Source organism: Sarcophilus harrisii, chromosome 1, assembly GCF_902635505.1.
Source record: "Sarcophilus harrisii chromosome 1, mSarHar1.11, whole genome shotgun sequence".
NCBI classification, from domain to species: Eukaryota; Metazoa; Chordata; class Mammalia; order Dasyuromorphia; family Dasyuridae; genus Sarcophilus; species Sarcophilus harrisii.
Genome location: NC_045426.1, coordinates 188464808 through 188487477, shown reverse-complemented (window position 1 = coordinate 188487477; position 22670 = coordinate 188464808). Strand labels below are relative to the sequence as shown.

General features: G+C 39.1%; 1 long non-coding RNA gene across 3 annotated transcripts; it reads left to right on the top strand.

Moving 5' to 3' along the window:
- The first annotated feature begins 11761 nt into the window (after window positions 1–11761).
- Window positions 11762–22464, top strand: LOC116423446. 3 transcript variants are annotated; one of them, XR_004234059.1, is made up of 4 exons: window positions 11762–14308; window positions 14580–15097; window positions 17696–17812; window positions 21013–22464. It is a non-coding gene; the product is annotated as an uncharacterized LOC116423446 (long non-coding RNA). The 3 variants fall into 3 exon arrangements; XR_004234060.1 differs by lacking the exon at window positions 21013–22464 and having other exon boundaries at window positions 14580–14783; window positions 14974–15097; window positions 17696–20295; XR_004234058.1 differs by lacking the exon at window positions 21013–22464 and having other exon boundaries at window positions 17696–20295.
- Window positions 22465–22670: the final 206 nt, after the last annotated feature.

The following is a 22670-nucleotide window of genomic DNA, read 5'->3' as shown; positions in this document are numbered from 1 at the left end:
TGTGGTTAAAAAAAAATGTTATTTACGCTTTTGAATCGGTTTATTGTTTTTGCTCTCCCTTATTTTTTCCTTTTTTTATTTAATTTTTTTTGGGGTCTCTAGACTGCCAAACGGCAACACTTCAATAATTATTAATAAAACAAAAGTAAGTTCTCGAATTGTTGTCTGGAAGGATTAATGCGCGCAAGTGAGTGATTCCCAGGAAAATAGAAAAGGGAGGGCTAAAGGGGGAAGGTTATGGGGGGAGAGAGAGAGGGGGGGGGGGAAGAGAGAGAGAGAGGGAGAGGGAGACGGAGGGGGGAGGGAGATATGGAGCGAGATGTTGGGGGAGAGAAAATGTGGTGGTGATTGTGATTGGTTAGATGAAGAAGGGGAAGCTAGTCTCTCCCCCGGCCGCCTTTGCCTGAAAGAATAGCTGGAGCTGCCTGCCATCTAGCGGACAGACATCGAGACTAGGAAGGGCAGCTTCGTTCACTTACCGCTTCCCCCCTTTCCTCTCCCCCCCTCTCCCCTTCCTCCCCTCGTCCCCCGCCACCTCTACCTTCTCGCACTGAGCCTGTGCCTTTACTGCGTCCGAAGTCAACACTATGAAATTTCTTTCAATGGATTTTTTTTTTTTTTAACTTGAGAGATTGTACTGGGAGAATAGAATATTTATATTAGCTGAATATTCTCCAATAGCTCAGTCCCAGCCCCCTCACCTTTGAAAACATGTTCAAAGAGGCTCTAGTGTATTTGTGTGTGTCTGACAAAGCAGCAGCAAAGAGTACGCGCTCCACTCGGGATAACGTAAAAGTTTGTCTCAGCCAAAGCATTCTGAAATCCAACACCGTCTCAGGTAAAAGTGGATGTAAAGTATCCCCGTTTTATTGATAAAGATGGATTTTTCTTTTACACTTGTTTTCTCTTTAAATTCCCAGCAGAGGTGTATTTGTGATGTTTTCTGGGATAACGGGAGCGTAATGCTTCTGCTCCCCTTCAAACCTGAAATAGTGGAAGCGTGGGATGATTTGGTGATGAGCAGAACCGATCACTCTTAATAGCAGAATAAGCGGTTTTATTCGTCTGTCCCCACAAGCCCCCCAATCCGAATAATGAGGAGATTTTCAATGGGTTCTCTGGGCCAAGCCGCCCCTATTGTATATTGCATTGATAAAAAGGATGTTATTGACTATGCAACAGTGGGCTCCTTTCCTCTCTCTCCCTCTCCCCAAATAAAGTCGCACTCATGTCTCTTGGTCAGTGAAAAGGTGAAACGAACAAGATTAATTCAGACAAAAAAGAGCAGGCTCTATGTATACGATCTAGATTTTACTCAGACTGTGAAGAGCTTGAGAGTGAGAAGCAACGCAAGATAGAAACACAGAGGAAATGGAGAAAGAAGGAGAGAGAGAGAGAGAGTGCGTGTGAGAGAGGGGAGAGGAAAAGAAAAAAGAAGGGGAGGGAGGGAGGAAGGGAGGAGAGAGAGAGAGAGAGAGAGAGAGAGAGAGAGAGAGAGAGAGAGGAACAGAACCGGCAAGCGCCCATCCTTCTACTTGCCGCTGTTCCCCAGAATCCTGGATCGCTCACAGCTGGCACCAGAGAGACCCGGCCAAGCCCTGCCCCGCACCAGGCAAGTACTGTTTCTCATCCCACCCCTTAAATTCAGTGTTGCTAATGGGAGGGGGGGGGCAAAGAGGGCTGCATCATCTATCTCTGTTTCCTTAGACTACCACTGCCTTCAGATTGTAGAAGAATTAGAGAAGGAACTTTTAATTTTTTTTTTTTTTCTCTTGATAGCAAATCGGTTTGCTCTTGGCTCCGGTCACTATTTGGGGAAGCTAGAATGGTGGGGACCTATTCAGTTACACAGATTTTTATTTTATTTTATTTTTTTATTGTTTTCAGTCTGTGTAATTTAATGGGTATTAAAGTAAAGATTCACATATTGGCCTCTGGATGTGAAAATGTTATGATAGCATTTGTCCAGATTCAAAACAAGTAACATAGATACAGACACACACCCTATACAACATCTGTTGATGCATTATACAGGTAGAATTATAGGTTTTGCTATACATACAGATGCATTGAAGATATAATTTCCAAGGATTTACTGAGCAGGATTTGCAGTGCTGACTATGAGGGTGCCAGGTCATCAGCAAAGACGGATAAACAGGAGAATGCTCTGTTGGGTCACCTGTTCTGTTTGTTATGTGACCACCTAATGGAAGAGATCGATGGTAGCTTGCTTTTATCTGGGTGATAGTGTCAACAGATTAAAAGAACCTCTATCAGCCCAACCCTAGGAACTGAGAAAAGAACTGCAATGAGCAATGGCAGAGAGAAACTCGGACTATCCTGTGTCAGAGCCATAAACTCCTTCTGCATTCTTCCTTTCTTGAAGTTGTAATGAAAGGTGGGAAGGTCAAAAGGGATATTAAGGCCAAGGTAGAAAATGCACTGGAGGTATGGAGGAAAGGAATGAGAAAAGAATAGCATCAATGAAAAATTTTAAAGTACATTTTCTAGTCTTAGAAGCACAGACTTGGGTCAGAGGAGAAGAAAGGCAGGAAGGGGAGAATGGTTGTTTTGCTAATGCTGTTTGAAGTGGCAACACAAGTACTCAATATGATGGGGCATTTTTTTTTTTTTTTTTTTTTGGTGACAGAATTTCAATGTTTTACTTGGTTAAGGGGTGGGATAACCCTTATCTACTTGATGTGCGTGTGAAGCAACGCTAGAGGAAACCTGAAGGGCCCAGGAAGGGCATAGCTCTGCAAGGGACCAGCCTAACTCACCAATTATTGCATTTCTTACTCTCCTTCATACTGGCTTTTACTCCAGAAGCTGGGGGATAAAAATAAGAGTTCAGGGCTTTCATGGTTTAAAAAGAACTGGAGATGGAGATGGGGTGTGAGTGAAAATGCTGGCATGATTGGGTGGAGTCCTGTTCTTTAAAGCCTAGATCCGACATTACTCCTATTTTTTTTTTTTTTTTTTTTTGCTTTGACTATGATTTAGAAGCAATCTTTAGTCTTTCCTAGCCCAAGATTGGCCTCACCTTGTATGTCAAACAGAAAACTGGCCCCCAGGGCTATAGCCCTGTTTCTCAGCAGCTGTTTGCACTTCCCTTCTTCTAAAAGAAGTATAACCATCATGCCATCTTCATTCTCAAAGTTGCATCTGCATCAACTTTTAAAAGGCTTTTCAGTGTGAAGGTTGGGGGGTCGACGTGGGGAGGAGAGGAGGGTCTGGCAACCAGAAACACTGATTTTCTCCTAGCATGGCTCTAACCCAAGCTTGGCTGAGCCAGGCAGGCCCACTTCAACTGACCCCTTAATTCTGTTTTGTAGCACCCTTTGTCCCAGATTTCACCTGCTCCTCTCCATCTTCCCCATGCAGAAACATTTTCCAACGGCCCTTATATAGCTCCAGCCTTTCTCAAACAAGGACACCAGCTGATGGAAGATAAAAGCAGCAGCTTAGGTCCTGAGGAGAGGCAGTGGTGCTGGGGCTTTTGAAACCCAGTCTGGTGTTACTTTTTCAACTTAACATCCTCATAGTCCTGAGACTCTCAGATTTAAACATACAATCACAGTAGTTAAATTAAGGGGAATAAGACCTGCCTATATCATATAACAGAAGCCATTATTTTGAGAATACAACTGTATTAACCAACTCCATAGAACTCCAAACACTTCTTCAATCATGTTTATCTGAGCAGGGTCCCAGTTTCTCAGTCATCCACTGGACTCTCTCCTGGGCTCCTCTCCCCCTGGGTTCTCCAATCAGACTTAGTTTTCAGTCATTCTTCTCACCTAGAGTCTTAAATGTAGTTACAGCAAAGCACCCTTTGTTTCCCTCCTTTTTCCCTGTCAAGACTAGCCTCTATGTGCAGTTGAACATGATTGCTCCCTCCCATCCCACACATTCCCTTCTCTGTAGTGCATTGCCATCTATATCATAGCTACTAGTTCTCAACTGGGTCGGCTGTTGAGGTATTGTTTGATCTCACATAGAGCTTGGACCTCTCTATAAGCTCTGTCAAATAAGACCTCTCTGTAGAAGTAAACCCATTCTTGGCCTAAATTTCCCTTTGAACTTCATCCTTCATGGTGTCCTTGTCTTCTTTCCAGTTCTGTTTAGGCTTTTCTTCTGAACTGATCTGGGACAAGGGATGGTCCCTTGTGTGGTCAAAGGAAAAGGCCAAAGGAAAAAAGAGGACCTACTTTCCCACTGGTGAGGTGGAGGGTAGTATCTAAATGGTCAAAATGCCCTGTTCCCCTCCCCCCAAAAAACAAACAAAACCAAACCCACACACACATTTGTTCTGTTTCATTACAGAGTGTTAATCAATTAAAACAAAACAAACAAACAAACCCAAACCTTCCAGAGAATAGTGAATTACCCCTAATCATTAGAATCCAGTAAATTGCATATGTTAGAGAAAATGTATATGATAAATGCATAGAGAAAGTAAAACAGAGGGAGTGAGAGACACACATACAGAGATAGAGAAAGACAGAGACAGAGAGAAAGAGAACAATATATTGACACAGGAAGATTTCGTTCCCCCCTCCCCCCAGGAGATTGTTTCTGAATTCTAAACATAGTGAAGTATGATGAAATATTTTCCCTAAATCTTTCTAATAGTCAACTGATTGTTGAATCATTCTTCACTAATCCTGGTGAATGTTTTGGTATTGGTATTTTTCTTTTCATGCAACCTACCTATTCAAATGATTAATTTTGGCCTTTTGGTAAAACACACTGAATAAAAGTGGTCTTGTAAAAATATTTTCTAAATCCATTTCAAAAGCTTTGATGCCCTTCAGGAGACCAGATACTTGTGAACAATTCTCTTCTACATCATCCCTCTCATACCATTAAAAAGCTACATTATTTAGTTTAGGAGACCAGATAACAGGAACAACTGTGTATTGTCAATTACATCTAGAAAAATGAACATACTGACAGCCACTGGAAAAAACAAAAAAAGGTCAGTCTCTCTGATCCCACTGCAGACCTTTATGAAAAGGGCTTATTTTAAAGGTGCTGAATCAATTAGTCTCTCTTAGTTCAGAATTAATGCCAGAAGTGAGTGGAGATGAGGAAGACATATTTACAATTATGTGCTAAGTTTAATACTTTTGGAGACAAAAAAGAGAAAGACATATCTATGATTTTGTTATTTAAAAATAATCCTATTCTTTCTCAGAAGGAACCCTAGTCCCTGAGACTAAGGTGAGCTTGTAGTTCCTGAGCTACAAAAAAGTTCTGCCTTTTATTGTCATCGGGAAAATAGGAGTGTGAGGAACAACTTGAGAGCTTTTCTCCTATTAGTCTAGCCACGAATTCTGTCTGAGCAGTTATAGCATAGATCTATGTACGCTATCTATCAGTCTGTCAACCTAACCCTTTATTCTTTGTCACCTTTAAGTGTCAACATCCAGAGATTGAGTGCAGACCTGCTTTAACTTAATAAACAGCTTCATTTTCTGCCCCAAACTAGGCATTTAAACTAAGTGTTTGGGAACAAGCAGGATAAGTGAAATTCTCCTCTCCCCATTTCCCTTAGAGAACAGAGGATCAGTACCATTCTGGGGGTAACTTGAAAGAGGGCACAACTATGACCTTTTTATGCAAATCAAACCTTCCACTAGAAAGCAGGGACAATCATTTCGGGCATATTCATAAATCTAGAACTGAATATTTACTTTGGAGGTGAGTAAAAGTAAAAGTAAAAAAAATCAAGCCATATCTATAAAATTGTTTATATAATAATAATAGTAATAGTAATAATAATAATAATGATAATAATAATAATCACACCTCTTCCCCCCAAAAAAACCTTCCAGACTTTTCCATTTGAAAATGCCTGACGTGAAAAATGACTGCCTGGTTATTCTTCTCAAGGAAAATAGGCTGGTTTTGGATGGAAAGTTGAAGTTTTGAAGTGAGTTTGAAGGTTGCTAGATTGTCTTGACAATACAATCAACTGTACTATATAATCATTTTCCTTAATAGTTACCTGTCACAGATCCTATTTCTTTTACTACAGGGATTAGTCCATCAGGAGTAAATTTGAGTTGGACATTTCGCGGACTTTAAAGATCGCTAGAATATGTTTAAGTATTGCATATCACTTTCTTCTCTGCCAATGAGATAAACCAGTGCAAAAAGTGTTGGGTTCTCAAACCCAGCAAGTCTGCTACTGGTGACTACAGCAGTGATGCAACCCAATTTAACTTTATCATTAGGGTTGATCTAAATAATAAACCTTAACATTTTCTTTTAAACTGTCAGTAGTAAGATATGTTTATTACAGTGTCTTCTACCATTGCGAAGAAGGTAGATGCTATAAAGTTTAAATGGGATGGAATGAACATAACAAAAAGCTCATGCAAACTATAGACAGCTGTAAATAATTATGTATTTTTACCATGCTACGTATATTTTATTTACACATTTCAGAAGAGGTTAGGGGGAAAAAAGCTTTCTCTCAACGGGGCAGTTAATAAAGTATTCCAATGGCATGATCTAACCAAACCAGAGGAGAGTTCTATGTTTTATTGTTAACCCCTTGCACGGAATCTTCTGAGACTGAAAGGAAAAGGGAAAAGCTTTTGTGTTAGCTGATCCTTGGCTATTCTGGGGCTCAGGTTGGTGTGAAAGGGACGAGGAGGTCACTTGAAATCTCCTTTTATCCACTCCCATTTTCTCTCTGGATCAGCAATTTTGAATAGACACCATCTAATCGCTCTTAATGGAAAGAAACTATGGAAGCAACGAAAATGCCTTTACTCTAGAAGTAAATAAATGTATAGGAACAGACCCCTATTACGGATGTAGAGCTATACTCTTTTCTATCTGTCCTTTTTTACTTTCTATGCACATATATACAAAGCTATCTAATTCACATTACATATTACATGTGTGTCCTTAGGCAGATGATATTTTCCCCGAGCCACAAATAAGGAGGAAGAGACTATATTTATCAAGTTCAGGTGATGCGCTTCATTGGAAATTCCATCCTTATTTTCTTTCTGGGATATTATATTTAAAGCCCTAAAAGATCAAATGGTTCATCGGAAGATTGTGGGGTTTGGTAGAGGGATTTTAGTGAAGATATCTTATTTAAAATTGAGACCGTTTTCAATTTTAAACTGCAAAGGACACTTCCATTGAATTGTTTCTCCTAAGATGCAGGAATAGTGAAAGTCAAGTGAGAGAAGATATATCAGTAATATAAAAAACTGCAAGTAATTTTTTTCATACATTCTCCTCTTTGTGGGCACTCCTAGTTATTAATTTGGTTAAAAAATTAAATAAGTGGTGGAGAGCAGACGGGAATCTGATACCAGGCGGATTTAGGTGTTTTTTTTTTTTTTTTTGCTATAAATACATAACGCCGTCTCCTTGAAGTTAAGCAATTAAGTGCAATTTATTGAAATCAGAATTACTTCAGCAAATTTCATGTGCGGACTAAAATCTTAGCCAAGTTGTTTTCTTTAGTTATTGTTGTATTTACTTCTGGGGGGCTATGGGAGTGGGAGGGTGGGTGGGCAGAATCCACAGGACTTTAAGCGGAGTCCGGGAAAGTATGCTTGATATCAAAAGCTGAAGGGGCTTCAACTTTACCGCCTCCCCTCCCCCCCCTTCCCGAAGGCTTTACCTCTTTTTCTCCTCTTTGCAATATTCTCATTGCCCTCAGAGCCTGGGGACATTTCGCTTTAAATTCCTTTTAGGGAATACTTTGTTGCTAGGGCTACAAGTTCTCATCCCAACCCACAAATCTCCCTCCTTCTTCCCTCCTCCAGACCTCTCAGACCCTAGGATACTAGGGTAGAGAGCCTGAGGGAATTTTTCTGCCACTCTTCCTAGATCTAGATCACCTGCTCTGTCCGAGCTTGCTCTCTCTCTCTCTCTCTCTCTCTCTCTCTCTCTCTCTCGCTCTCTCAGCAGTACCTGATAGAATATGTAGGTCCCACGACCTCCAGTTTCAACCCTTCCACCATCCACTTTCTCCGTGCCCTCCCCCCATCCCCAACCTCAACTGATACTTTCCCCGCACTCTCGGTGAATAGGAGCGAAGGAGCCGCCCCGTCCAATAAAGATTAAATTAAGTAGAAGAATCCCAGCCGCTGGATATTTGGAAGCTCCGATGGGGCAGCAAACCGCCGTTTAACACATTTTTTCCACTCACTGTGCACAAGCCTTAGACCTGTGTGGCTCCAAACACACACACGAACACACACAAATGCAATTAAAAAAAAAAAAAAAGAAAACTTTCTAAATTTAGAAGGGGAAAAACTGTGGGGTGTGGCGCTGTCCCAAGAGCTTTGAGGTTCCCTCCCAATTCGAAGGGTCAACAATAAAATCCTTTCTTTTCCTTCCCCACTGAGAGTTCAGACCGAAGGAGAGTCAAGTGTAACTTAGGTTTACTTTGCTCCTCTTGCGGGTTTGGTCTTGCCTAGAAGACACAGATTTCTCCTGTGGAACTAGCTGGAGGTGGGGTGGAGGAGTGCGGAGGCAGGGGACACTTTTGGAATCCGTGTCTTCAATGACTAGTTTTAATGCCAAGGAAGAAAAACGACTTTTAGAATCTTGAAACTTAACCGAATTACTTACTGCTAGCTAGGAAGAGATTTTATTTAGACTCAGAGTTTAGACTCTGGACCCAGAATTTCTTAGGAAAGAGGTGCACCCTTTTCCAACCTGGTACAGATTATCGGACAGGGAACCCAGGAACTGTCCCCACCTCCACCTCTGTTCCCACTCCCAATATGCTCAGGTCTCCACTTGGTCCCAGGGTAACGTCCTGAAGGACAAATGGAAAGTCCTATTTTGTTAAGGATCTTCCAATGAAAATAAAAAGAGGGAATAAATTAACCTCAAACCAGCTAGTTGGGGTGTAGTAGTTTAGCAGGACTAATTGCAGACAATGGAGCTGAAATGACTTTTCCAATTAGCTGCTGGTTGGAGTTTAGTTGGAGGAACTGTCAGCTCCAACGATGGGTAATTGCTTTATTGCTCACAAAACTATCATCTATTTAGAACATATGTGCTAATTACTCTGGATGGGCGTCGAAAAAGAGACCATAAATCTATTAGCACTTTAAAAAGTCTATGGTGCTTGTAAGCAACCCAACTCCTCTCCATATTATCGGATGCACAGGTTGGCGTGATGGATGGGTGTCTTTCCGAAAAGCAAATATATTTTCCACTGGAGGCAGCGAGAGGATGTACTGGTCAAATTCCATCAAGAGGAGGGGGAGAGAGTCCTGCCCACTCATTTCACTCCGGCGATAAATCAGTGTCACCAAGCCCTCTTTAGTGGCATTGCGCTCCACCCCCCCCCCCTTTTTTTTTTTTTTTTTTTTTTTGCAAAAGATTACTTTAGAAATCTTTTAATTGGATTACTCTGGAAAATTAATCTCTTTAGGCTTGACTAAATTTGTTGTACCCAACACTGAGAGTGAAACCTAAGGCACCGAAGGCAGCGATATACTGATGTGCCTTCCTTCTGCAGGCCCGCCCTAACTCAAATCCTTTTCTAAGGGTCAAGAAGCAGAACTCTGTAGACCTTTTTAGTGGATGCTGACATCCGAAGCCCTCGATTCCTCCAGTTGCAGCTATTTGAACTGGGATGGGGGGAAGGGAAGGTGTGTGTGCTGGATTGGGATCATGACTGAGATAAGAATCGAGAAAACTATAGCAGGGCGCTCACGTCTTTTCTGAGTGAATCCTCGATTCCTAGCTCCACTTTTTTCATATTCTTCCATTTACTTCTTAAGCAACTGCAGTCCCGTCAATTTGTTTCCAACTAGCACCCGTCCTACAACCCCTTTGCCTGTGTCGAGCTTTTGGGGATCTCAGCCTTGCTTGTGGAGATTCAATTAACTTGGGAAGAAAAATAAGTGGCGGGCATATGGTGGGTTAATATCGCAACTCTCCAGTATTTCCACCCAGTCAGATCCCCTAATTAAGGCTCCGGCAACCCTAGAGGAGAGCACGGAAAAAGCTGCACTGCCCTTCCTTCACTTAACTATGTAGCCTCAAGCTCAACTTCTTGCGTAAAAACGCACGACCAGCTCTTGGAGTGCTCCGTGGCACTACCTAGGAGATTTCCCTTTCGGGTGCCCGTGACCTCTCTGACCGGACCTCAGAACAGTGCCTGTCTTGCCAGCCTTCATTCTCCCAGCAGCCCCTAAAGCCGTCGGCTTATTCAGTCTCTCACCTCGCCAAGAGTTGGTAACTGATCTCCCTGCGCACCAGGTCTCCAGCTCCCAGAAGTTGGTTCTGAGGAAACCAGTATTCCTCCAGAGCAAGGAGTTCGGCCTGACCTCCAACGTTATTCTGGTTGTCTGCCGCGATTATCTGCGGGAGATTACAACATCTGTATGAAATGGGATACCTCACTTTTTAAGCTCAATTTAGCTCTTAATAGCAGCCCCGTGAGGTGTGGTTAATTGATGGGGATAAAGGCATAATGGTTTGACAAGGCAGACCACAAAGATCCGGTTAATGTATTTAAAAACAACAACAACAACAACCCCAAACAGTGGCAGTGTTATTTCTTGGAATTGGGTCGAGTTGGGAGTTGGGAGAGAAAAGGATCTAGGTACTTCGAAGACAGCATATTGCTACTAATACTTGATCAACTAATACCTGATTGTATGTTTCGTTGGGAGCCCTGTCTCTGGTTGGGTCAGGCACAGAGTATTCAGTATCTGCCTGGCAGTTTTCTCCCATCAGACAGGGCTTCAGGGAAGCACATTGGGCTTTGGGAAACTCTCAGGAAGTGTGGAGAAAGGACCAGGGTGGAAGAGAGAACACCAGGGTGTTCAGAAAGAACAGGTGGCGAGACTGTCTATGTTGTTAGTGGGCTTTAGGGCTGGGTAGCTGGAGTTTTCGAGGGACAGGGCTGACTTGGGGGAATAACTATACTTTTCTGAAGAGCTCGGATTCAATCATATTCCATTCCCTTCTCAAATCCCAAGTCCTAGATTCCAAACTCATTCTGTCCTTTCACATAGAACCTCTTCTCTCGCCTTTTGGGTCAGGCGTTGGCAGCGGAGGAAGTACTAACTTTGAGTGGGAACCTATGCAGAATTCAGGTGCTTGAAACTTCGGCATTGTTTTAGGTCTATCACAACAGAAGGTAGAGTACTGTACAGACAACCATAGAGACAGGTATGTGAATTGATTAGAGTCCCACACATACTATGAGTGGATGTGACATGACACCTTCCTTGAAACATAAAGAACTGTGATAAACCGCTTAAGTACGTGGACGTAGCTACACAAAGATTTCTTAGAGCTACATGAACTTCATAACTACAAAATAGCCATAAACATCCACATTTTAAAAACCACCCTTCCGTTTCAACTCAAACTATGAGTTACGCATCAATAATTATGTCTCTCAAATGAGATTAAATCACTTAAGCAGAGTAACCGGCACATAGTAGGTGTTTAAAATCTCTCTCTCTCTCTCTCTCTCTCTCTCTCTCTCTCTCTCTCTCTCTCTCTCTCTCTCTCATTCTTTCTGCCTGTCTCTTCTCTTTCCCCAGTTCCCAACCCTTATGTCCCAAGTACACCAAAGGCACTTCCAAACCGCATGTCCTATTCTAGATGGACATAAATAAACACTACTACTAATAATACAAAAAAGGCATCAGAATCTTACGGAAACCAGGACGTCCTTTCTGTGCGAAATTGTCAGTGCTCTCTGGGGTTAGGGCCGCAAGCTTCTCTTTCATGTTTTGTAGTGTCTCCTGTTGAAAATGTTTACAGTTTGGAGAATGCTAACCTTGATTTTTCAGGTTTGAGCTCCCTCTGGAAGCGGAAAGAGAAATGACTCCACATTACTGTACATATTTTATTGCGATGATAGATCGCAGGTGTTTCAACCGCTATTGTCTGCCTTCCTCCCAGAGCTCCAGACAAGAGAGATACAGCTACAAGAAACTTAGTTAGCTTGACCTTCTGAAGAGCTGAGGAGCATCAGGATATTAATGGTTCAAGAAGTTCTAGGAGTCAAGGATTTTGAGATTACAGTTCTAAATTCCTTGAGTTTACCTGCATGTCTTCAGCCATTCTTCCGCCTTTCTATCACTGTTACTCATCATTTGTTGTCTTTCAATGTTGTATCGTTAAGAAATTAAGATTTTAATTTTAGTTAACCCTTGTGAGTCCTATCTCCTCCGCAGTCTGCATTAGGAGAGGGTCATCTTCAGGTGAATAGCCAGATCTCTAATTTACAAGATATGTGATACATGTCAGTGCCAGATGACTCCTGTTTACAAAGGTCAGATGATACACACTTAGAGTAAACTCTCTTTCTTCACTCCCTCCCTCCCCAAAATTTCCTGGTCTTGGTATCTTCCTTAAGGCTATTCAAGAAGCTACTTCATTCACTTTGAAAAAAGCCAGAGGCAAGAAAGTTTAAGTCTTTGATTGTCTTTAGCCTCAGAATCCGGTTTTTTGTTTTTCTCTGTGTACCTATGTGTGCATTTTCCCAGCCCAATCAAGCCAAGGGATTGAAACTAGCAGGCTGGAGGCTCCAAATGCCATTTTTTACGTTGATGTTTGCCATAAGAGGAATCATGACCTAGTGAATGGAAAAATCTCCTTGAAGCTAGGGAGACTTGAATTCAATTTCAGACTCTGACACATATTGGCTTGATTTTGCACATGCATGTCACTTAATCCCCTAGGGTCCCAAGTAACTTTCTAAGACTATAAGTAGCAAAGAAGGTGCCCACAAACACTGGAAGATGGAACTTGTTCACCTGGGAGTTCCTTATATTAATGGAACCACAGGCCTGATCTCTATCTTGTATCTACCCATCCTCTCTCAAGTCATACAACATTGTCATCTTCTACTCCTGTAGGGAGCATAAGATCATTTATGAATAAATCACTAATTTATGGAAGTCTAAATCAATTCCTATCCTTCTCTACCTTATCCTTCCACTCTTGCTGGAGAACACATCTGGGGAGAAACCATGGAGTATATGAAATCCCTTTGCTTAGAAGAAAATATGACTCCAGGAGGAAGGGGAGCCTCAGGGCTCTGTTTTCTGATAAAGTGTTGGTTTCCTTTCTATCATAGAGGTGTTGTAGGATACAAGATGTGACATCAGTATCAGGTGTAGTTAGGTCTTGTAAGAATCTACATTAGCTAAACCAAAAGAGAAGCTTTCTTAGAACTCATCCTGCAGCTGCATAGTGGAGAGGCAGGGGAGAAAGACTGATGAAAAAGGAGTGTGTGTGGAAATTTGGATCGCATTTTCTGTGAAAGTTAAGATTGGAATTAGTTTTTGGAGCAGAAAGAACAGCAAATCCATGTGTTCAATTAAGACAGAGAGAAATATGGAGATGGAAGGTGGTCAGAAAGCCCAGCAAGTGGGACTAACCACGCCTGGGAGAGGAACAAAACTCCATTTTTATTTTTCCTCTGTATCCCACTGACTGAAGACTTAGCTCTATCAGTCTTAATCTGGGTGCGAAATTGTCAATGTTCTCTGGGATTAGGGCTTCCAGAACTTAATGCAGCACTTCAGGGAGATGGCTCTCTCTAGCTCTGGGCAGTTCATCGGAGGCTCAGAGAAAAGCGTCAGTCTTGTATGATCTTTTCTACTCCTCTCTTGCATGCAGTTTACCACACGTAGTCAAGGATACAATTTGGAATCTTATCATCACCCCAATCCAGACTGCAAAGATGATGAAAGATCAACAGTGCAAAAAATGGTGTCTGCATCTCCCCCCTCCCCCCTTCTCTATTCTCAATAGCTGAAATCTTTCTAGTACTTCTCCGAAAAAGCATTTCCTTTCAAAAGTTAGTAACCGCCTAAGCAATCTGTGCTGCACTAGTTAGTTGCAGCTTCAACAGATGTTCACCTGGGATTGCCAGGGAGAAGGTCCCAGAGACTGGAGGGGGGACCCCTAAACTCAGCTTTTTACGGCGATGAACTTTTGGTTTTGAGTGGCTACAAACTGTCGAAAAGCAATTTTGTTCCCGCTCTAAGTTCAAAAACATTCTTCTTCAAGGCATTCCAAAGTTGAAAAACTGCCGGGTGTTGTTTTACAGAAACAGGTCTTGAGAGAATAAACCAAATATCTAGAGATATTTGTAATCTCTCCAAATCATAACGCTGGCATTGAGATCGCCATCAGGATACTGAATAGGATCTTCCTTCAGACAGGGACTGAGAAGAGGAAATACCACCACTGTGCAGCCCAGCCTCAGTGCTGAGGACTGATTGAAAGAAACTGCTGCTCCAGATGTTGCTCTAGCGGGCTTTCGAAGTGTGAGCAGGTAATTCCGGGAAGAGTGACATTGTTAACAGAAAGCATCTAATTAACAATGACTTCATTTGATTGGAAGGATGAAAAAGCCTTTTTAAATCAATCCAGATTGACTGGTTTAGCAGAGCCAATTTATGAATATGGAGGCTGAATGGAGTCTGCTTTCTTTCAAAGATGTCATTTGAGGGATAATAGCATAGGTGAAGTCATTTGGTTACAGGGTGGAAACTTTTATAGGGCCTTCCTTGGGAATTTAATTCAGTGCTTCTTCATTTTATTAGGAACAGACTGACTCCATCAACTGAGCTCTCCCTGTTTAGAGACAAGACTGCTTGAAGCAATTAGGTTCACCAATTAGCATAGTTTTACTGACCCGGGCAACAGCAGCGCTGGCTCCTCAGATTATCCGCTCCTTCAAAGTCCCTGGAAAACGGAGGAAAACATGCTCCCCAGGTGTGCCAGGCAGGAGATGAGTCTACAAACAGGTTAGCTACTCTGGTTCTGACAAAAAAAATGTTCGCCTTTTTCAGTAGTGGTACCTTAAATACATGTTGCAGAAATATGTGGAGATTTTTCTTCCCTTTCCTTACCAAGGACTTCATTCTAGTATTTCCTCCTTTTGATACTATCTCTTCTCCTCTCCCTCATTCACTTTTTTTGTTGTTGTTTGGTCAGAATCCTTTCCCAGAAGATATACATTTCCTGCCTCTCCTTCTCTTGCCCTGACAGTTCTGTGGAAAAGGCCAGGGCCCAGGGATAATTTGCTGCCTCCCTGCTTGAAACTATGTTAGACATCAAGGTAAGGGAATATGTCTGGGATTAATGAGAGGCAAAGAAAGGTGTATGTATGTGAGGGTGTATGTGTGCGTTTGGTGGGGTTGTGTAGGGATTTAGCATTAACACTTGCTTATTCTGATACAGCAGAAATTGCCTCTATCTCATTAGATCATAAGATCATTAGCCATTAGTATGAAGCCTAAAAGGCTTTTGAAGGGCAGTATACTATAGTGCCCCTTGGGCAACAACTTTACTTCCATAAAATAGCAGAAGGGCCAAGTAGGCTAAGAAGCTTCACTTTGGACTGCAATGGGAATACTTTCAGTGAATTGGGAAAATTTTTCCTTCTGGTCAAAAATCTTCAGGCACCTTTTCAATTGAAAGGGGGACTACTATGTTGGAATGTGACTTCTCCAACTTATATAAGTTGTCTTTCTCCTGTATAAACATATGTTCTTGCCTAAGAATTTCATTAAATTAAATTTGTGACAGTTCATCAGTAGCAGCTACTGTGAAATTCCCTTAATTTTATTAAATCAATAAATGCCAGATCCATGCATTGAATTAAAAATGCATCAACATGGCTAAGAATTACAATCAAATGGTCATGGTCTTTAGAATCAAATATGCTATTTAGGGATTGTCCAGTTAGCATTATTTAAATTTATCTTTCTTCTTTGGGCCAGGACTTGGACAGCAAAGTTTGTCTTAAGCTTTGAAAAATCTTTCTCTCTGATTACTATTTACATTGAACTCCACAAATGAAGTATATGTTTGACAACAGTAATACAATATAATAGCACATTTCTTGTCAATCACTGTTTTTCATCATGGGAATATGTTGTCTTTTAGAGCACATTGTTCTGTGTAAATATCATCTTCAGGAGTAGAACTATATGCATGTGCTTGAATAGGCACATATGCAGACATTGACATGATCTATGTTTACACATATGAATATACTATACCTTGATGAAGATGCATTGATAGTTGTTAACGATTTGGCAGTGTTCTCTCAGCAACAAAGCAGACTAAAGGTATCTCCCAGCGTTGTTAAATGAATTAAAGGATAAAGAAAAAAGTTATTTGTTTACTGAGCTTAATTTGCTTTAAAAAATTTACATTGTGTAGGAGAATGACATTTTTCAAGTCTTTAAACTTAACACAGTATTTAGAAGCTCACACACTTTGAATTATTCCTTCTGTACATGAAAGGGCATCTCAAAGGTGACTTATCAGAAGCTAATCAGTTAAGTTGTAGCCTAGTGGGCAAATTTGCAGTTAGTCTTTACTGAAAGTTTTAAGTGTATTAAATACTTGGAAAATGAACAGGAAAAATAGTATCATATTTATAGATATTTACTAATAATGCTAATAATTAAAAAATTCACATCCTATTGATGTGAGTGGCAAAAGCAGTACAGAATTCTGAATATGTAGCATTGGGTTCCCAACATTATGCAAGAAAAATCTTTATTTGATGAAATAGGCAATCAACTGAAATCTATCCTCTTTAAATAAACTGATTCCCTTGTATTTTCCCAGTGTTGGTGTAAGTTGTTGTCTGTGATGTCCCTCAGGGCTCTTTCCTCTGCTCTCTGATTTGGTATATAAAAGCAACTCTGAGTGATGGATTACTGTGCCACTGCAGCCTGTGAAGGATTAATTTGTTTCATTGATTTCTCTTTAGGCAGATTGCCAGAATTTGCTGCTTCCCACCTTTCCCCAAGTCTTCCAGCAGTAATAGACAGTAATAGCCTAAGACAAATCAGCCCATTCTTATAAAAATAGAAGCACGACATCTGAGAGTCCCAGAGAAGCTATGGCAAACTTCTTTATTGGTATATTGGGAACCCATGAGTTCCATCATTTGTTTTTAAACTCAAAAAAGAAACATTTTTGAATTGTTAACTTAAAATCCCCACCATCTTAATATAACTTTAGGACATATTTATATATAAACACTTATCATTAAAGAAAATAAAATTCCTATAATATCACTTTCCAAAATATTCTGGCCCTAGCTAGTGCAGAAAAAGGGGGACACATCTGTTAGTCTTTTAACTCCTCTATTTGTCTGTTTTATTGACTAAAAATCCAATTTTTATGTTATGTTGAGACCTTAAATTAAATGTGAAGAAAACTATTTTGAGTTAATTTGCCTCTAAGTATTAATAGGCTTTTTATTCCAAAGAATTTTTAGGAACTCTGGACAAGTACTAGAAATATCAGAGCAGAAAGTCCTTAATGTATGAATCAGTCAATCAACATTTGCTAAACACCTACTCAGTGAAAGCACTGCCCTGGGGATCATTCTAATACATATTGTATGGGCACAGATTAGAGAGTTCTCTTCCCCTTGTGTTTTGAAAGCAACAGTGGCTTTAAAAACAACAACAACAACACCCTCCTCCCCCCAAATACTGATTCTTTCAGAAGTGTTTTTCCAACTACAGATGTGAAATAGGCCAGTATACAAATCTATTTGTTTCCCTTCTGTAGTGTTGAAAATTATATTGATTTAATGTTCTCAAGTTATACTTTTTATGTAATTAGTAATGTAGTAAAAACTAATATTGTCATGTGCTAATGTCTTTTCTTCCTCCGTTGTTCTATGGAGCTGTTACATGCCATATCAGCAAGTTTACACTTTTCTTGTGTTTTTCTGAAAGAGAAGAGGAACATCTGTTTCAATTATATATCTGCATCATAATTATAACAATTAAAGAGCTGCCATGTAAGTATACAGTAAATATAGTTTGCTGAATGACCTATACTTTTGTACTTGGAAAACTTAAGTGATTTTGGAGCCATTGAACAAAATTTGTTTTCATTATCTTTTCTTTTTCTTCCTCTTTCTCTTCATTTTCCTCCCCCCATCTTCCTCCTCTATTTCATAGAGAGTTTTAGAAAAGTAATTCTTTTCTTTTAAGAATAAGATACTTGATGCTAGTCATGTTCTATTTTGTATAAGAGGGAAATTTGACAATGGAGACGTATACATACACATGTCAGATTGTTGAATGTCGTTTGTGAAAATATTTTTTTTTCCTAAAGGGGGCATATCTAAGATTATGATTCAATCATCAGATACCTCCCCATATTGACTTAATAATGATGCTAGAACAACACTGCAGTGAATTAGTAAAAAGAAAATCCAAATTCACTCGGTGTTATTTATGCCATTTATTTAGTTTTTACATCTTATTTGGCTGGAAACTGGGAAAGACAGTTACATTTTTATTTGTGATCATTTTCACTTTCTTGTTTTGTTTTAACATAACACTATCAAGTTTATGTTTTAAACAATACTGGAGTATCTAGAAAACCAAACAAAAGACTCTTTCCATTGATTGACCTTTAAAAAAATTCTGGGAAATTAAAAAAAAAAAGTTTTACTTTTGGAGCAGAACAGGCAATTTTTTTCAAAAGGTCTATACATAAGGCCCGAGATATTGATCCTTTTAAAATAGCATAGAAAAAAAATGGAATTTTAGAGCCAGCAGTGTCTAATGAGTCCATTCCCTTGTTTAGAGAAGACAAAACTGAGACACTTGTTTAACAGTGCTGAGACTAGAATTCAAGTTTTGATTCTTAATTTGTTCTCACTACTTGTCAACTATAATTTTGATGGACCCCCTGTTATTTTCATATTCAGGAATAATAGATCCATATGACTTTGTAGCCAAGAAAACTAGAAGAGAAAACTTTATTACTAAAGGGTCTTTTTGGAAGGGACTTTTTCTTCCCTGTCTTTACAGTATCACATAGGAAGTTGGTGTAAAGGTCATGAAGATAAGGAATTTATCCACATCCTGCTCATATCACATTTCCTGGAGTTTTCCTGGAAAGAATGAAAAGCTTTACTCTCTTTGGGACATACTTGTACTAGACTCCTTGTGTACTAGACTTCCTTTTCTGAGGTCTTCAAAACAAGTGAATTTAGGAGGTAAAGGTAGATATATCCAGTTAAAATGCTACCACAAATCTGCGTTATTATAACAGTTTAAATGCTATAGTTTAGTTAATAGTTAAATAGTTTAAACTGTACTTTAAAAAATATTACAATGGTTCTTTAATCTCATGAATATGGATGTTCCCCTCATGGGCTTAGGATACAAGTCATCTATGCCTTCTTCCATGTGATTTCTGTTTATTTTCTCATGTAATCCTTTGTTGTAGAAGATATTCTCTATATGCTAGAGGCTAACCTGGTAACCAGAGGTAGTCCACCATTAATTATAATTTAATTTTGCTAACTACTTGTACACTGTGTTTTCTGATCATAAGTTATTGGCTAGCTTCTATGCAAATTATTTAGGGTTTTTTCATTCATTTAATTTTATTTAAAAATTATCAGACATTGATTTTTTTCTTCCTCTCATCTTTTTGCACTCATTCTAAAGAAAGTCAGAAACTTGTATCATCTAAGCATAGTCAAGCAAAATAAATCTCCACTTTTAACACATCCAACAATACATTTCTTATTCTATATATTAAACCATGGCTTCTGTTATATGGTGGGTACAATATTACATATACATTTAAAATACACCAGGAGAAATGTTGGAAATCAAACAAAAATCTTTTCTGGTGACCTGTAAAGATAAATTCTTATAGCTTTCCCCAATACCCCAATGATTCAGAAGTGCATTCGTGCATCCTCTGAACTCTTATAGTTCTTGGTGTCTCTTATGTAGTTTACCCATGGTGCTTTGAATATTATTTATTTTTGCATATGTAGAATTACAAAGTTGGAAGGGACCTTAATGATCATTCAGTTTCACCTATATCTAGACAAGAGTCCTTTCTAAAACATAACCAACAGAGAGATTATCTAGCTTTCACTTGAAGATATTTAGTAATGGAGAAGTCACTACTTCCAGAGGCAATCTATTTAATTTTTGGATAGTTAGAAAATATTTGCATATACCAAATTTAAATTTATCTCACTGCAACTTCTTCTTAAGTACTTACAGTTTTATTTTCTGGGGTCCACAAACAAACCTAATTCCTTGTCCTTCTCCCAACTCCCCACTCCTCTTCCACATTTCAGTCCTTCAAATCTAAAAAAGAAGATTATCATGTATCCCTAAGAGAGTGGATTCTTAATCCCTCTTATGTCATAGACCCTTTAGCAGTCTTATACAATTTATGAACCTTTTCTCAGAACAATTTTTTAAATGCTTAAAATAAAACACAAATAATACTAAAGGAAATCAATTACATTGAAATATAGTTATCAAAATATGTATTAAAAAAACCAAACAAGTTCACATACCCAGATTAAGAACCACTCCTCTAAGTGTTTCCTCTTTCAGATGAAACATTCTTGGTTAATTCAACTGATATCATATAACATTTTTAGAATCTTTGATGTCACCTTTCTCCAGAAAATCTCCAAGTTATTAATGTACTTTCTAAAATTCAGTATCTTGAGTTGAAGACAATACTCTAGATGTGTACAGAATAGGATCAGATACAGTGTGACTATGACCTTTTTAATTCTGAGCACCATGCTTTTTAGTGTAATTGAGTTTTTTTTTTTTGGGGGGGGTATATTTGAACAAAGCTGGGAGGAGAGAAATTCCATCCTGAATCTTTCATCATTTCCATTCTGAAATCTATGAGGATTTGTGGGTTCTTTTGAGATTGGTGGCATTATGTCTACAAAATTTAACCACACAAATTTGCGATAGTATTGTCTAGAGATAGGTTTATTTAATGGGGATAATGAACACACATATACATATATACCCATATATACATAAGTGTTATACATACACCTACACATATGGTGAATTATTAACTCAATGGTGACTATATCAATATTCACCTGTATAATTAAAATGGATTCTTTAACAATAATACTAGAAATATAAACTACACAATTATTCTTAGCAGAAAATTGCACTGTATCATCTCTTCTTGGCCTAGAGGGAGAGACTTCTACTTTGGCTTTTCTAGCAGAGATACTAAGAAATAAATGAGAAAATTAGGAAATTACTGCCAGCTTTCCACTCCTCTGAACAATGTGGAAGAAGGTCAGAGTTGGGGCATCTTCTCTGCTTGAAATCCAGCAGGTAAGAGAGAAAATGAGAAAGAAAAAAATCTTGCTATTTCATTGTGGTTGCTTAGAAGAGGGGGAAAAAAAACCCTTTAACTCAACCTACCAGCTCTTCTGGTAATCTAGTTAGCAAGGAGTGAGAGACAGGAGAAGATAAGAACAAAACTTCTACTTCAGGTCAAACAAAATTACATATTTCCAAGTCACATATCTCCTATAAATCTCATCTTCACCTGCAATGACCTCCTACATTGAAAGACTTGCACATGATAGTAGTAGAGTCTGATCTTATATAAACAGATCTCTTCCATTCAAATTTTCATGAGCATTTAGAGGCCACATTTCTTTTTCTTTTTTTTTTTTTTTAAAGAAGAACCCTGGAAATGGAAAAACAATGGAAAGTTTCTTCTTTAATCCTGTGATCTTTTCAGGAACAGTCCCGTAGCTAGAGCTGGGTAGAGGGAGGGCAGGCTATTCTATTTCTCTCACCCCCCTTTAATGCCCAGATGGTGTCAGCTACCATGAATGGAATTACCAAGTGTAGGCGTAGCAGAGGAGACAGCTATAGGATGCTAATTCTTGGAATTTTTTTTATTATGACAGTTTCAAGAAGAGTGGTGAATTGAGGATAGTTGTGATAATATCACAGAATTTACTAATATTGAACTTGAAGCCCGTTACATTGCTCAAATAATTTTCAGATATCCTTCTTACCTCTACCTCTCATCTTGCATTTGAGCATTTGCTTTTTAGGATATCCTACTGCTCAAATTTCTTGAATGCACAGATAGAATCATAATAATAGTATTAATTCTTATTGATATAAAAATTTATTATCATTTGCATAGGACTTTCCTCATAACAGTTTTGTAAACTTTTTTTTATATTTTATATTTTTCAGAATGCCTAGGATAATGTGTTCTTTGCACACAATAGGTATTCAATAAACATTTTTGAATTACATGAAATTGTTTTATATTAAATATATAATATTTGATAAATGTCCTTACATGTCTACCACTATGATCCAGATTTAATTTCTTGTTAAGGAGAACACACACACACATCATAGTATGATGACAGAAACACTGGATTTGGAAACTTCTTGAGTGAATCACATCATATTCCTGGATCTCAGTTTCCTCATCTGTAAAATAGGGAAAATAATCACTTCACAGAGTTGTTAATTGAAATAATGTGTGTAAAGACTTTTTGTCATTCACTTGTGTCTGACTCTTCATGATCCTGTGTTCCACACTGCCCCTGACATTTTTTTGACTAAGATACTGGACTGGTTTGCCATTTGTGTGTGTGTGTGTGTGTGTGTGTGTGTGTGTGTGTATGTGTATGAAGATAAAAGAGGTTAAGTGACAATCACTTACCCATGGTCATACAGTCAGTAAGTCTCTGCGAATGGATTTGAATTCAGGGCTTCATGACTCTAGGACCACTGTTCTTTCCATTGAGTTACCTACCTGGCTCATAAAAAACTTTAAAGATTTTAATGAGCTTTATGTCAGTTTTTATT